The 16,870-nt window shown below is 40.2% G+C and overlaps 1 pseudogene; it reads left to right on the top strand.

Annotated features, from left to right (window-relative positions):
- The first annotated feature begins 15,393 nt into the window (after positions 1-15,393).
- Positions 15,394-16,389, top strand: LOC102867642 (annotated as a pseudogene).
- Positions 16,390-16,870: the final 481 nt, after the last annotated feature.

Raw genomic sequence — 16,870 nt, 5'->3', positions numbered from 1 at the left:
AAATACGGATTTCTTTTTCCAGTCAGTTGGCCAGGTAAGCCATCTTCCAAATAGCTTGTACAGGCTAGTGATCATGACCAGGGCTGCATCTGTTTGTTAAAACATGTCAATTGGTATTCTATCAATTCCTGAGATCTTATTTTGTTTGTCAGTGCCTTCATACCCTTGCTTCTTGACCATATGCTTCCTGAAATGATTCAATGTTGACTAATTCTTTTTCTTATAGTGAAGAATGATGTTATTAATGTAGATTGTAATCAATATCACAAATATAATGCATATGATTTGTTTAATGGAAAACCAATTTTCTGTGAAAATTTTCACTTAGATTACTATAAAATTTTTAAAAAAGAAAATCCATATATATGGTCTAGTAAACAGTTGTGACATCACCTCTGCATTAAACAACAACAAATTCCAGAGAACTCAGAACAGTCAATAACTTCAAATATGATAAGAAATATCTATATTAAATAATCAATCTTATTATACTCAATGATAAATTCTTTGGGGCAAAGGTCCTCAACCTCCCTCATAACTATGAAAATCACCAGAACATAATTTAAAACCATTTATGCCTGAGCGTCACTTCATACCAATTAAATCAGAATCTTGGGGGATTGGACCTTAGACACCAAAGTAGAAAGAATAGCTACCCTAGAAAAAAAAAAACCAGAACGAATTACTAAAGCATGATTACTTTTATATAATACTATTTTGGAAGTTCTGAGTCATACACTAAAATGAGGTGGAGGAAGATAAATACTGTTGACCAGCAAGAGATAAACATATTTTTTTTAAACCAATGTGATTATGTACTTGGAAATCCCCCAAGATAATAAGCTAAAATTCTTGAAGAGTTCATAACAAAATTTATTTAAGTACAAAGGCAGCTTTGTTATATATCAACAATACAAGTTAGAAGATTATTTATTTAGAGTGTTAAAAGAAATAAAACCAAAAAAATTTGTGAAAACTAGAGAGAAGATAAGTAAAACTTGGTAATTGTTGTTGTTAGCTGCCATCATGTTGACTGTAACCCTATGAACGACAGATCGGAACCTTTCCCTATCTTGTGCCATCCTCATGATCTCTGATATGCTCAAGCGTTTGAGGAAATAACAAAAAATCAAGAAAACTAAAATCCTCACAACTAGACCATAAGCAACACGATCATAAAGAGAGAAAAAGAAATGAAGCTGTCAAGTTTTTTGTGGGTTTTTTTTTCCACTTTAGTCCATCATCACCATGCACAGAAGCAACAGACAAGAAACTGAAGTATTCCACTGGGCAACTCTGATTTTAAAAGATCAAGCTGTAGTATTTTCAGTTGCTTCATGTGTAAGTGAAAGTTGAGAAATGAATGAGGAAGACAGAAGAAGAGTTGATGATTTTTAATTGTGGTTATACTGTGGTCTACCAAAAGAACAAAAAATTCTATATTGGAACAAGTACAACTAGAATGCTCTTTAGATGCAAAGATGATGCTTCTTCTTTTTTTTTCTTTTTTTTTTTTTTGGTGAGAAAAATTTTAATTTAGAATTAGCCAGTTTAGATGATCCCAACTTTGTTGGCAACATCTAAAGCATCATGGTCAGGAGCAAGTCAAACATAAGTCTTCTTCTCTCCATCAGACCTGATCAAAGTGTTGACCTTAGCCACATCAATGTCATAGAGCTTCTTTACAGCTTGTTTAATTTGGTGCTTGTTGGCCTTGACATCCACAATGAACACAAGTGTGTTATCTTCTTCATGGCTGACTCCGTGGTCAGGGGAAATTTGATGATGGCATAGTGTAGTGGTCAAGCTTGTTTCTCCTGGGGGCGCTCTTCCGGGGGTATTTGGGCTGCCTTCAGAGTCTCAGCGTCTTAGGCTACTGGAAGATGGGTGATGAACGGATTTTGGGTTTTGTTTTGTTTTTTTGGCTGTGGATGCCCTTCAGGACTGCCTTCTTGGCCTTTAATGCCTTTGCTTTGGCTTCAGTTTGGGTGGGGAAGGGGCTTCCTTCTTTGCTTTCAGTGCCATCTTCGTAGAAAGGGTCTCTCAAGTCCCTTCTCATGGGCTTATATCCCAAAGACGCTCCTTATGCAGTTTGAAAAAAACTATCAGAATGAGACTGATCCTTTCTTCTATTGTATATAGGGTTGCTGTGAGTTGAAGTTAACTCAATGGCACTGAACAGTAAAAAAAAATTGTCACAAGCACTTCTCCAATTTTGTTTTAAATGAAAATAGCTTTATTTATATAGTTTGAATGTTGACCTTCTGCATTAGATTTCATTTAAAATTTTACCATCAACAGACAAATACATAAATATTTCTAAACTAGATGAAATGTCTCTTAAGAACAGTCAGGGAGGTCTGGTGGCCTACTGGTAAGAAGCTATGCTGCAAGGCCAAAGGTTTATAGTTCAAACCCACCAGCTGCTTCACAAGAGAAGGATGGACAATCTTCTTCAGTTAGCTCTACTGCCTCTGAAAACCCGATTGAGAGTCAGGTAGGTTCCAATGTCATGGTACCAAACTACAACAACAAGACCATTCAGTTCCTTTTACTTTTATTGGGTACTTTTCATCTATTTGTTCATTAGTCACACTTTCAATGTTCAGTAAGTGTGACGTTATGCAAAAGTTACTATTGTTGAACAAACTCATATTAGGTGCAGGTACTGTACTAGGTACTGTACGCACTTCTATTATTTATTTCATCAGTTTTAAAAACAGTACGTGAAGATGTTGTTTCCTCATATCAGATACAAAATAAAAATGAAAATCAAAGTAAGGAACTTGCCAAAGATGTCACCAACACTTTCATATGACAGTATTTCTACCTAGCTTCAGAAATCCCCTCCCCTCCTCCTCACACCACACCCTTTCTTACCATGTAGAAAATAATGATGGCATTTGAAATGACAGCAATGATTGTGATAATATTCATGCCTCACAAAAATAATGATGGAGATGTTGGAATTAGTGAACATGGAAAGAATAATGAAGCAGATTTGTATTGGTGATAGTGATGGCTATGGGATATCTATAATTCTGGGGAAAGAGAAGAGTTGAAAGAGATGAAAGAGAGTTGAAAAGGGATGGAGTTGATCTGTATAATCTTTATGGGATGCATCCTTTGTCAACTGAGATGAATTACAGGGGCTAGAATTTGTCCTGACAGTCTAGATTAACTAGCCTCTTTTAAAAACAGAATTAGACTTGCCCATAAAAAAGTTATAGCTAATAATGAGAAGAATGGGAATTCCAGAACAATTCATTATGTTCCTTGGAAGCTAGGATTTTGAAGCTCCATCTCACATACTTTGGGCACATGGACAGGAGGGACTGGTCCTTGGAGAAGGACATCATTGGAAAGGTGGAAGTACAGGGCAGGAGAGGAAGAACCCAGATGAGAAGGATTGATACAGTAACTGGGGCAATGGGGATAGATGTGTTAGGGTCATTGAGACTCAGAACAGGGCAGGTTTCAGAGCTGTTGTGCGTAGGGTTGCTATGAGTTGCAGGTGACTTCACAGCACATAACAATAACAACATGAAATCTGTACCTTGACTAAGAACAAGTTGTCTGAACAGAGTAAGGGAGCATTGTATGGTTTAAAATCAAGCAGGGTGTGGGGGTAAAAGGATGGCTGTATGCTTTTACCATATCTATTAAATCTGTATGCTGATAAAATCATGCAAGGAGCTGGACTTCACATAGGGAAGTATGGCATCAGAATAGAACGGTGACTCATCAACAACCTGCATTATGCAAAGTACTCAACCTTGCTTGCTGAAAGTGAGGAGGACTTGAAACGATTGCTCTAGAAGTTCAAGTACTATAGCCTTCAGTATGGATTACATCACAACATCAAGAATACAAAAATCTCTGCCATTGGGGAAATAGGTAACATCAGAATAGATGGCGATTAGATTGAAATTGTCATTGACTTCATCTTGCTTGGATCCATAATCAGTACCTTTAGAAACATACAGGAGATCAAGAGATGCATAGCATTGGGAAGGTCTGCTGTAAGGGACTTCTCCAGAGTCCAGAAGAGCAATGATACCAGTTTAAAGATTAAAATGTGTCAGATACAAGCCATGGTATTTTCATTCACCTGCTATGGAATTGAGAGCTGGACAATGAATACGGATTACAGAAGAAGAATCTATGCCTTTGAGTTGTGGTGTTGGAGAAGAGTCCTGAATATCCCTCTGACTGCCAAAAAAAGCAAACATACATGTCTTGTAGAAAGGGCAGCCAGAGTGTTCCCTAGAGGTGAGGATAGTGAACACACTTTGTAGGATGGCTTCACATACTTTAGTAGAGATGATGCCCTGGAAAGAAAGGTCATGCTTGGGAAGTTGGAGTGTCAGTGACAGAGAGGAAGACCCTCAGCAAGACAAGTTGACATAGTGCAGCAGTGGGCTTAATAATTGGGCTTAAGGGAGTTCTGGTGGCCTAGTGCTAAGGAATTGTGCTGCCAATCTGAAGCTACACTGTTTTAATCCATCAGCTGCTCTTGGAAGGATCAAACCGGTTAGATGGTCAACTATGAATTGATTCCAACTTGATGGTACATAACAACAATGACCTTTGGGTTTAGGGAGCTCTGGTGGCTGAGTGGTTAAGAGGTGCACTGACAGCAAAAGGCAGGTGCTTTAAGACCATTGGCTGCTCCACAGAAGAAAGATGGACTTTCTCCTCTGTTGAAATTAAAGACTCTGAAAACACACTCAAGAATCAACTATGAGTCTGTTCCATTTTTTTAGGAGGTTTCTTTAGTATATGTTTATGAGATATATAAAAACATGTACATGTAAAGTGACATTCACATAATATCTAAATCCCATTGATGGCCTATTTCACAGAATTTATGTGGATATTAAGCAATGCATGCTTGCATCTTGCTATGTAATTTCCTCTCTATTATAATTCTATAATTGAAAATGAATCTTTGAATTTATTACATTTCATAATTTTAAACATGAATACCCATAAATATAATAATCTCTACTTTCAAAAAAATTATTCTTATAGGGCAATAAGTCCCAACTCTTTTTTTCTTCTTCTTATTCTAAGCTATTTATATAACTAACTTCTAAAAGCTTTTAAATTTTAATTCTTCTGATTCTGTTCACGATTACTTCAGCCTTTGCAAATAGTTTTGTGAAAGTTTTATGAAGGACAATAAAAATGCTAAGATCTATTTTTATTAATACTTTCTACTATCTGGCCTATAATTGTTTCACAATTAAAAAAATATTTTCTTAAATTAAGTAGAACTATTCAGGAGTGGCATCCACTTCCTAAATAACATGCCTGGTCTATGAACTTTGATAAATGTTCATGGTTGTAGAGGGGCTTCAGGCCTCTTGTTCATGAGGTCACTATGAGTTGTGCTCGACTTGAAAGCAATCAACAACAACAAAATTAATTACATTTATTTTAATAATTGTTCATGTAACCAGTTGACTAACTTTTGGCAGTTCATTAAGGTGTATCTGTAAACATACAGAGTACAAATTAGAAGTCACCCATTCACTAACTCGTTGCTGTCAAGTAAGAAGCAGATGACACAACCTTGCTTGTTGAAAGTAAGGAGGACTTGAAACACTTGCAGAAGATCAAGAAATTTAGCCTTCAATATGGATTGCATTTCAATGTCAAGAAAACAAAGATTCTTACCACTGGACTGATGGCAACATCATGATGGATGGAGAAGAGATTGAAACCGTTAACAGCTTCAACTTACTTGGATCCACCATTAACACCTTTGTTACCAGCAGTCAGGAAATAAGGAGATGCATTGCACTGGGAAAGTCTGCAGCTAGGGACCTCTCCAAATTATTGAGGAGTAATTATGTCAGTGTGAAGACTAAAGTGCATCTGATTCAGGCCATGGTCTTTCCAATCACTTGTTACACATCTGAGAGCTGGACAATAAATAAGGATGACAAAAGAAGAACTGATGGTTTTGAGCTGTGGTTTTGGAGAAGAACACTTGAATATCCCATAGACTTCAAAAACCAGTTAATATGTTGTTGTTGTTAAGTGCCATCAAGTTGTAGATGACTCATAGTGACCCTATGAATGAAAGACCTGAATACTTACTTGTATAAGTTTGGTCATTTCTCCATGTTCATAGGGTTTCCGGACACAATCCATTTCGGAAGTAGATGCCACTCCCGCTTTCAAGCTTGTTTTAATCAGGAAGCTCCACCAAACACTGTCCACCATGGGTAACCATTATCTCATCTGGTGTATCAGTGTCACGGAATTTAGCATCACAGCAACGAGTTACTTCTGTACAGCAATGCACAGAGCAGTGCTATACCACTTAGAAGAATGTTTGACCAAAAACAATTTTAAACCAGGCCTGAGGGCCAGAGGCCCTCAAACCCTAATGGGTTTTTTTTAAAATATTTTTTTTATTTTTTTTTCTTTTATTTTAAAAATATTTTTTATTTAAATTTTTTTTTATTTTTTAATTTTTTTATATATTTTAAATTTTTTTTATGGAGGCCCAGTCATATCATCTCACTCCCCTTAGTGAATCAACAGATTATTACTTCTGGAGAACCTAGCTCCTGAAGATGACTTTCAAACTGGATTCCAGCCCCATACTGCTGACCAAAAGGGTTTTTAACTAGGAGGCTGAATCACATTATCTCACTCCCCTTATTGAATCAACATTCCATCCTAATCCTCACCAGAACCAGCAAACAAGCCTCTGTAGAATCCATCTGCTGCAGATGATTTCCAAACTGTATTCTATCCTTCTCCCATACTAATCCATCTTTAGGGTCTTATTAACCCCAGTTAATATTGTTGTTGTTGTTATGTGCTGTCGAGTCGCTTGCGACTCATAGTGACCCCTATTGTACAACATCCCCAAACTCTGCTCTGTCCTGTGCCAATCGCACCGTCTCCGATATACCCATCCCAATTACCCCAGTCACTGAATACAAATATGGAATGCTTCACAAATTTGTGTGTCATCCTTGCGCAGGGGCCATGCTAATCTTCTCTGTATTGTTCCAATTTTAGTATAGTCCACTGAAAAAAAATGTGGCAAGGAAAACGCAAGTGCTCCCAAACCTATCAAGACTGATGAAAATGCAAGCCATTTTGGTTTGTATAATTTTTCAGCAAAGAAGGATCTGAATAAAGATAATATGCCCAATGCAGTACCATAAGCCCAATGATATCAGGCCAGAGAACTCTTCATTTCATAGTGCTTCTCTGTTGTAGAAATGCTAATATGTAGTAAGACACTTACAACAATACCTTCTGTAAGGGCCAAAAGACAGAAGTGAGACAGGTAGTCCCAGGCATGTCACAGAACTGGAGACATTTGAAGTGGAATTTTTGCCCTGCAGGGTGCCTCCTAACATTCAGGTAACACAAGTGGCCTGAGGCACTCTTCAATGGGAGGAGCTCCCAGGAAAGGTGGAAAAGGATGTGGTTCTGGGGTCTTCTGGAGCTCAGGTTCCAGCCCTGGCACATGCTTCTTTTGTGCAAGGGAGAAACCTCCATCTGCAAACAAGAAGCAGATAAAGGGCTCCGGGAGTCTGGGTGGAGGGCATAAAAGCTAGGCTCTCGATGCCTTTAGTGCGTTCAATGATCCAGACTGGTTCTCAGGTCTGTTTCTGTTTGATGACAATGAGTTGGATTCGGAGAATAAAGTACAATTTTGGGGAATTAAAAGCACCTATTTAAGGAAGAGCAGGAGATGTGTAGCGAGGAGACTCAGTAAAAGAACATCTACCAGGAAGACTACTGGGGCAGGCTGGTGGCCTACCTGGAAACAGTTTTTCCTAATCTAGCAGTTCTCACAATTATTTTATTTAAAAGTAGTGGTTCCTTCCATCCAAGTGAAAATGTACCATTTCCACATTTTGGAATGGAAAGAGAAGTTTATTAGCATTATAATTTATGTAAATTAACTGCTCTATTTATGTGAAAGTAATTGGTATCTCTCAGTGGTGTGATAATTGTTACATAAATAGGCTATAAATAGTTATGTGAGAGGATTTTCTTTTCTAACTGAAGCTCTGTTTATTTGAAAGGTCTACTATGTTATAATGTAAAATCCTGAAAGAAATTGACTGATGTGAGTTGCAACGCTTTAAAAATAGTAATAGAGTTCGGTGGTTTAAAAATTATTTTTGCTAAGGTTTGGTAAGGTTTGCTATTGAATCAGCCCCACTTCATCGTGCCCCCATGTGTGTCAGAGCAAAACTGTGCTCCATAGAATTTTCATTGGCTAGTGTTTAGGAAATGGACCATCCAGCCTCTCTTCTGGAGGAGCACCTCTAGGTGGACTTGATGGTATTAACTGTTTGCACTGTGAGGAACTCGGAGGAGAGTCGGGGGGGGGGGGTGTCACATGTCTTTGGCTTTGTTTCTATCTTAGAAACAAAGATAGTTTCTGTCTTTTCTCTGTTTCTGCTCTAGGGCCCTTGACAAATGGAAATGTCTTTATAATTGTTTATTGGCTTTTTGCTTTCCTGTCCCCGGGCTGAGAGAGGGAGACGTTAGGTTTACGAATTCCTTAACTCAAAACTCAGAGGACGACAAGTTCTCTCCTTGTACTGAAGTTGAGCAGCGTTCGGGGTTCTGTCTTTATGTGGTGAGCTTGTGTTTTGCTTTATATTGAATTCTGATCCACTTGCTGTAGAAGGTCAAGGACTTCAGTTTTCAATAGGGATTGAGGCTCAATATCAAGAAGACAAAAAAAATCTCACCACTGGGCCAAATGGCAGCATAAGGATAGATGGTGAAGAGATTGAGATTGTTCGGAGCTTTAGTTTGCTTGGCTCCACAGTCAACACTCTTGGCACCAGCACCAGAAAATTAAAAGAAGCATTGCGATGGGAAAGTCTGCTGTTAGGGACCTCTCCAAAGTACTGAAGAGCAATGGTGTCTCTCTGGAGACTAAGGTGTGCCTGATGCAGGTCTTTGCAATCACTTGCTATGCCTCTGAGAGCTGGACAATGACTAGGTAGGATAAAAGGAGAAATGATGCTTTTGACTGTGGTGTTGAAGAAGAGTATTGAATATACCATGAAATGCTAGGAAAACAAACAAGTTCGTCCTGGAGAGGGTGAAGCCAGGCTGGTCCTTGGAAGCAAGGATTCTGAAGCTTCATCTGACATACTTTGGACATGTTGCAAGGAGGGAACAGTCCTTAGAGAGGGACATCATGCTTGGGAGGGTGGAGGGACAGCGCAGGAGAGGAAGACCTTCTATGAGGTAGAGTGATTCAGTGACTGGGATAATCAGGGTGGGTGTGTTGGAGACAGTGAGGTTGGCACAGGATAGAGCAGAGTTTAGGGCTATTGTACACAGGGTTGCTATGAATCGCAGGCAACTTGACAGCACATAACTTCACTACTACTTTCATTTTACTTTTTTGAGAATTTGTTGTTCTTTAGCTCACATTTTTTTTACATGACTGCTTAGATCATGAATTTTCCAGTTTGGGCTCTTGTCTGGGAAAGGTTTTTAAGTTTTTTACTTTCTAGAGTCAGGAACTCAAGTGTCTCCAGTGACTTTTAAAATCCAAACCCCTGGATGAGGAAGATGAACAAATCTCCTAGTGCAGCCAGAGCTTTGTGATTTGCTTCCTGCTGCCTGTTGTGGTGGTGGTGTGCCATCTCCAGTGGGCTTTCAGAGGCAGTTAATCACGTAGGAAGAGATCGCCCATCTGATGGATTTGAACTGTGTTCCATCAGGATTGCAGCTGAGCTTCTTGCCACAAGTCCACCGGAGCTCCCTACCCACTACCTAGTCCTTACTCTTTTCACTGCTAGGGATTTCCTTCTCAACAGCTCAGATTTATGTTTAAACATCTTTTAATACATTGAGAGTCGTTTCTAGGCATTTGGCTGGAGCAAGTTTTCCATGTTACATATTCTGTCATATTGCTAGAAGTAGAACTTTAAAGAAAATAACAACAGCTATATGCTACTGTGAGAAAAAAAAATGCAGTAATACCCTTGCTCAATGCCAAAGGAAGTTCTTGATAAATATTAACTGCTGCTACTGTGCTGTCTTTGCTCCTTCTCCTTGTTATCATTGTTATTATCTTTGCATAGAGGTAAGAAATCATGTGTTAGGGGAAGCAAATCCACCTCTTGTCAGTGTGTCATAGTGAGGTGGCTTGTGTGTTGTTGGAAAGTCTGTTGCCAGTATTTCAGATACCAGCAGGGTCCTATTGCAGACACATTTCAGCAGAGCTTCTAAACTAAGACAGACTAGGAAGCAGGACTGGCCATCCGCTTCAAAAGAATGAGCCCTTGAAAGCTCTGTGGATACTAGCTGAACACTGTCCGATACAGTACAGGTTAGAAGGCATTCAAAGCATGACTGGAGAAGAGCTTCTTCTCAAAGTGGAGTCTAGCTAAATGACCTACATGGAGTAAAGCTTTCACTCATTTAAGTGACCTTGTGCTGACTGGTATGGAAAAAAAATTAATAGAAACAGCTGCAAATATGTGTTAGTAATTGGAACATTGTTGTTGTTGATTGCCTTTGTCTCAAACACGACTCTTAGCGACCCTATGAACAAAAGGCCTAAAGCCCCTCCCTCTGCAACTATTGACATTTATCAAACTTTATAGAGTTTCCAGAGGCATGTTATTTAGGAAAGGGATGTCACAGTAAGTTATTGTTGTTTTGTGTCATTGAGTCACCTGCGATGTACAACAGCTCTGAACCCTTCCCTTTCCTGATCCAGTCTCACTAATTCCGACACACCAACCCCCACAAAATGTACAAAATATGAATTTAGGAAAATTCTTCTTGGCACCAGCAGTTAGAAAATCAAAAGACGAATTACATTGGGGAAAATCTGCTGTCAGGGACCTCTCCAGAGTACTGAAGAGCAGCAATGTCAGTCTGGAGACTAAGGTGCATGGTCTTCACAGTTAGTTGCTATGCATCAGAGAGATGGACAGTGGCAAAGGGTGACACAAGAATAATCTATGAGTTGTGGTGCTGGAGAAGAGTGCTGACCAAACTATGGACCACCAAGAGAATGAACAGGTCTGTTATGGAGAGGGTGAAGCCAAGATTATGAAGCTCCATCTCACATACTTTGTGCATGTTTCCAGGAGGAACCAGTCCTTGAAGAAGGGCATCATGCTTGGAAGGGTGGAGGGATGAAATGGATTGACTCAGTGACTAGGGTAATGGGAGTAGGTGTGTCGGAGACAATGAGACTGTCTCAGGATAGGGCATGGGGCAGAGCTATTGTACACAGGGTTGCTATGAATCACAGGCAACTTGATAGCACATAAAAATAACACGAAAAAAATGCAAGTTTTCAAAAATGAAATAGAATGCAAAAAGATCAATATCTGGGGTGGGGGGAGAGAAGAAGAGAAAAGGAAAGAAAGAGAGAGAAGGGAAGAGAGGGGGATAGGGAGAATGGGGGGAATGGGTTGGGGAGGGGGAGAGGCAGAGAGTGAGAGAGAGAGACAGACAGAGAGAGAGAGAGAGAGAGATAACTGACATACCAGCAGGTTTTCAGAGGCTGCACAGGAGGAGATTGGCTGTCTTTTCCCCTCTGAGTAGCTGATAGATTTGAATCACCTGCCTTATGATTGGTAGCACAACTCATTTCGCAGTAGGCCACTCCACCAGAGTTTCCTATCCAAGGATTAGAGAGCTGGAATTTATTGGTATTGGCCTCTTTCAGTCCATCAGATGATCTACTATTGCCAAAAATGACAAATTGAAGAGGAATGGTGTTACATTCATTATAAAAAAAGTTTATCTATCCTGCAGCACAACACAATGAGCAATAGGATTATATTTACACTCATACAATGAAAGGAGATCTGGTGGCCTACTGGTAAGGAGTTGCTCTGCCATCCCAAAGGCTCATGGTTCAAATCCCTCAGCTGCTCTTTGGAAGAAAGATGGAGTGTCTCCTCCCATGTGATTTACTGCCTCTGAAAACCCACTGGAGACTCAGCTATGAATTGGTTCTGACTCTACTGTACATAATGAAATACAATGAAGATTTGTTAATACACTATTACTCAAATACACCAACTGCGACAGCTGAAAGTTAAGAATTTGAGAACTTTTACCAACTTCTGCAGTCTGAAATTGATGGAACATGCAGTCAAGATGTATTAATAATAAGTGATGATAGGCCAAAGTTAGAAACCAAGAATGATTGCTGTTGTTGTCACTGTTGTTGTTGTGTGCCATCACATCAACTGCAACTCATAGCAACCCTGCACAATAGCTCTGAAGCTAATAGCTATCCTGAGCCAATCTCACTGCCTCTTATTACACACACCTTATTATATACTCACCTACCCTTATACCCTACTATGTCAATCCATCTCATGTGAAGTCTTTCTCTCCTGTGCTAGTTGCCATCATGTCAACTATGACTCATAGTAACTCATGAGAAACAGATCTGAACCTTGCCCTATCCTGTGCTATCCTCATGACCTTTGTCCTGCTCAAGCCCATTGTAATATTCACTGTATCAACCCATCTCATTGAGGACCTGGTAGTTGGAAAACAGAGCTTAGTGATAGAAATGAGGCTCAAGATGTCATGATAGAATTTTGAACTACCAACAACTTATATATGCAAAGTATCTTTTTTTAAAAAAAATTTGTATACACACACACACACAAACTGATTGTACACATTATCTCACCAAGTGGAATGCACAGAAATAAAATGGACTACATCTTTGGAAAGAGACTGTAAAAAGGCTTAATACCAGAATAAGGCCAGGAGCTGGCCTGGAACATATCATCAATTGCTCATACACAAGCTTGAATTGAGCTGAATAAAAATAAAATAAGATTACAAGAGTCAAAGTTGACCTGGAGTATATACCATCTGAATTTAGAGACTTGTTAAAGAATAGATTGTATATATTCTTAATGTATTAGAATGTATGTGGTTGTTGTTGTTTGATGCCGTCGAGTCGTAGACGACTCATAGCGACCCTATGAATGAACAGCCTGAGCACTGTTCGTACCTAGCTTCCGGAGGCAAGCCATTTCAGAAGTGGATGCCGCTCCTGCTTCCAGGCTTGATTTAGTCGGGAAGCTCCAGCCAGCACTGTCCACCATGGGTGCCCATTACCACGACTGGCACATCACTGTCACAGTCTTCAGCATCACAGCAACCACGCGTTACCTCTGTACAGCAACGCACAGACCAGTGCTATACCACCTGCACGTCAAACACATGCCCGGAAAAGCAGTCGACTCCAAAAGCTTGCCACGATTCCTGCGCTCACACCACCATGCTCCTTCCTTCTGGCAAGGAGAACTTCCCCATTAGAATATATAGAACATATAATATACATAATTCCAATGACCAACAACCAAATGAGTTGTAAGATGACATCAAAGACATCATGCATAAACAAAAAGGTCATTAAAAAGACACAAGAAAGAGAAGTCCAAAATGAATGTCAGAGGGATTCTGAAACTTGCACTTGAACATAAACAACTAAAACAAAAAGGAAAAACTGCTGAAGAGAACTCAGCAAATGATTTTAAAGGGCCACTCATGAAGACAAAGCAGAGGATTACAATGAAATGTACAAAGACTTGGAATCAGAAAACCAAAGAGGAGTAATATGTTGGGTATTTCTCTAGCTGATAGTACTGAAGAAAAATTTTCAGTCTTGAGTCTGTGGGCAAAATATGTAATGATTCATCAAACATCAAAATAAGATGGAAGAAATACAGAATCAATATACTAAAAAACAGTTGAGTGACACTGAATCATTTCAAGAAATTGCAGATGATCAAGAACAAGGTTTTTTTAAGGATCAAGTATAGGCTGCACTGAAGGCATTGGCAGAAAGAAAGGCTCCAGGAATTGATAAAATATGAATTGAAGTATTTCAACAAACCGATGCTGTCGTCCTTGTGCAGGCCATTGAGAACTAGGCAGGCTACATGTTTAGGAAGTGAGGTTATTGTTTTTGTTGTTATTGTTATGTATGGTCAAATCATAACTAACTCATAGCTGACCTACCAGAGGCTGTAAATCACACGTAAAGAGATTGCTCATCTTTCTTCTGTGGAGCAATTAGTGGATTTGAACCACCCGTCTTTGGGTTAGCAGCACAACTCCTTACCAGTAGGCCACCAGACCTCCTTAGAAAATGAGGTAGCAGGCAAAATATTAAGATAGAATACTAGCAGAACCTGAGAAACAGGTGGAGCCGGGCCACAGTAACCATAGAGGTCAATTATCAAAATTGGGGTTACACGCAGCTACCATTACTGACATTCTGACCAGCATCACAGTAGTTGGGCCTGAACAGGAGATAAAATGTGAAGCATAACTAAATTTTTTTTATTAAAAACAAACAATAACAACCAAGAAAGCCAGAAATCTGACACAACAGAGAACAGAGGCTTTCACTCTGAAACATTATTGAATCCTAGAACCAAGACTATTCCCTAAGATCATCTTTTAGCAAAATAACAAAGTAGCACACAAAATAAGGGATAGTGCCCCACTTACAAAAAATCCATCATTATCACACAAAAATATCAGTTACTCAAAAACAAAGATGAGAAGAAATCTAACAAAGTTAAAGTTAAAAAGTTAATATGCTGGCATACTGTGATACATGTAATTGGTGTCACCAAACAATTTATACAGAAATTATTAAATGGAAACTAACTTACCATGTAAATTCTAGTAAAAAACTCTCAAAAATGTTGCTTAAGAAATGAAAACTAAGGCACTAGGGCACAACAGCAGGAACAAGGAAGCCGGGTCACTATAGTCACTAGACAGGCTTTACTAATTTTACCTTCTTAAGGACAGGATTGTCCAGTAACTGCAACAAATTATGACTGGGGGTGGGAGGGGGGAGTCAGTCAGGCTTTGGGACAAGAGGAATGCAGAGCTGGGAATGGGGGTGAGCCTTCTCTACTTCCCTAGGTCAAGTAATGAGCAGAGACCTGCCTCTCCCCTTGTGAGTACGTCCTCTAAGTAGAGTCAGAGGGAAGGAAGCTTGGTGGGGGGAGGACTCACTCAACACAGCTGGCTCTGTGGTTCTACTGCACCTGGGCTTCGGATCAGTCCTGGGCATGTGAGTCTTCCTTTCCAAGCGAACGTCACTTACATGCCTTTCAGAAAGGTTAAAACATGTTGTCAAAGTCAGAGGATACATAGCTATTGCCAGGTAACTTCTGTAGTATTTAAGAGGACAGTCACGTGGTCCAGATGCAATGACCATTTCCTAGAGAGCTAAGAAAGGGGGACAATTAAAAGGGGATAAACTGGTTTACAGCTGTGCTTCGCAGCGCAGCAGGATTTGAGAGACTATAGCTTAAACAAAAGGGGTTGGATTTTCAAGATAATGTGAACTAGAGAAAGCGGCGAATGAGGTTTTCTGCAACTTTTGGTAGGGATCAGAAGACTTCTCTGCGGTTCCGGCCAGAGCTCTACGTCTCTATGGTTATGTAAACATAGAGCGGCTCCTATCCCCACGTGCTAGAGCAGCGCTTGAGCAGTAGCTGCAGCGTTGAAAAGATGGCGGAGGAAGAGCCAAGAAAAAAAAATCCCGTTGATTCCAGAAAATCTCCTGAAAAAGAGGAAGGCTTATCAGGCCCTCAAAGCAACACAGGCCAAGCAAGCACTTTTGGAAAAGAAGAAGCAGAGGAAAGGGAAGGGGCTCAGGTTCAAGCGACTGGAATCATTCCTGATTGATTCACAGCGACAGCAGCGTGACACAGTACGCCTCAGACGACTAGAAGTGAAGCCTCATGCCTTTGAGATGCCAGATGAACATTCCTTGGCGTTTGCAGTGCGCATCCGGAGGATTAATGGGGTGAGTCACCTGGTGCGGAGGACCATTGCAAGACTCCGCCTGAAGAAGATTTTCAGTGGCGTCTTTGTCAAAGTGACCCCTCTAACTCTAAAAATGCTGCGTACAGTGGAACCTTATGTGACTTGGGGGTTTCCAAATCTGAAGTCTGTCTGGGAACTCATCCTGAAACGTGGACAGGCCAAGGTCAAGAATAAGACCATCCAGCTTACAGATAACACAGTGGTTGAGGAGCACCTGGGGAAGTTTGGTGTCATTTGCTTAGAAGACCTCATTCATGAAATTGCCTTCCCTGCAAGTATTTCCAGGTGGTCTCACAGTTTTTGCACCCCTTCCATCTCTCGGTGGCCTGTCATGCTACCAAGAATAAGGTTGGCTTTTTCAAGGAGATGGGCTCACCTGGCTATCGTGGTGAAAGCATCAATCAACTCATCCGGCAGCTGAACTACACCCAGAATATCTTGAAAGTACAATGCCTTGGAGGGATGTATTGCTATTTTCAGAATTGTCATCAAGACTTTTCGGAGATTATTTTCTGCTTTGCCTTCTAAAACCAGAGGGGAAAGGATAGTGGGTGCTGTGCACAACTGAAGCCCAGTCTCAAGAACTCCCACGTGTTTTCCTCGTGTCCACTGTATCCTCTAAAGTGAGCAGAGCGCCCACTGTTGCCCTTGAGGAAGGACTTCTGCTTTGTCCCATCTTTTGCCTGGAGATTTAATGTTGGTGAATAAGCAAGACGCCTGCACCAATGGACCAAATCCAGGGAACTGGACCAAAACCTGGGGGGTTCGAGGGCTGTGTCTTAAAAAGAACTTGAAATGCAGTAATTAGAACAAAACAAAAAAAAAAGGGGGGGGGATAAACTGTAGTTTCCTATATGACTTGAAGCTCAACATCAAGAAAACAAAGGTTTTCCCCACTGGGCCAAATAGGTCTCACCTGGAGAGGGTGAAATCAGGTTGCTCCTTGTGGGCAGGGATTTTGAAGCTCCATCTTACACATACTTTGGGCATCATGTTTTGAGGAAGGCTC

This window comes from Elephantulus edwardii, unplaced genomic scaffold (genome assembly GCF_000299155.1).
Source record: "Elephantulus edwardii isolate Elephantulus edwardi_28Jun2011 unplaced genomic scaffold, EleEdw1.0 scaffold00022, whole genome shotgun sequence".
NCBI classification, from domain to species: domain Eukaryota; kingdom Metazoa; phylum Chordata; class Mammalia; order Macroscelidea; family Macroscelididae; genus Elephantulus; species Elephantulus edwardii.
The sequence above is the reverse complement of the archived record's forward strand: the minus strand, read 5'-3'. Positions and strand labels throughout refer to the sequence as shown.